The sequence below is a fragment of the Olea europaea genome, chromosome 3 (genome assembly GCF_002742605.1).
Source record: "Olea europaea var. sylvestris chromosome 3, O_europaea_v1, whole genome shotgun sequence".
NCBI lineage: Eukaryota > Viridiplantae > Streptophyta > Magnoliopsida > Lamiales > Oleaceae > Olea > Olea europaea.
The window spans coordinates 20,020,226-20,020,627 of record NC_036239.1 but is presented as its reverse complement, the minus strand read 5'-3'; positions in this window follow the sequence as shown (position 1 = coordinate 20,020,627).

Genomic DNA, 402 nt, shown 5'->3' with positions numbered 1-402 from the left:
TCCCCCCCCCCCCCATTGTCAGAGTAAAGTGTGATAACATGTCGATTAAATTTTTTTTTCCATAAGTGCTTTGAATCGGATAAAGACATCAATAACATGTGATTTGCGTTTAAGAGGATAAAACCAGATATATTCTGTATAATGATCAACAAAAATAACATAATATATGAATCTATCAAATGAATGCACTGGAGAAGTCCACACATCAGAGAAGAGAATTTGTAAAGGAGAATGAGAAACAATGGATGAACTTGAAAATGGAAGTTTATGGCTTTTATTGCATTGACAAGCATTACAATAAAAGGACGAGGATATCGAGTTCAACAAATCCAGTTTGGAGCAGGAGATATTATGTCTAAGAATTGAAATAGATGGATGACCTAGCCCATGATGGAACTCGGA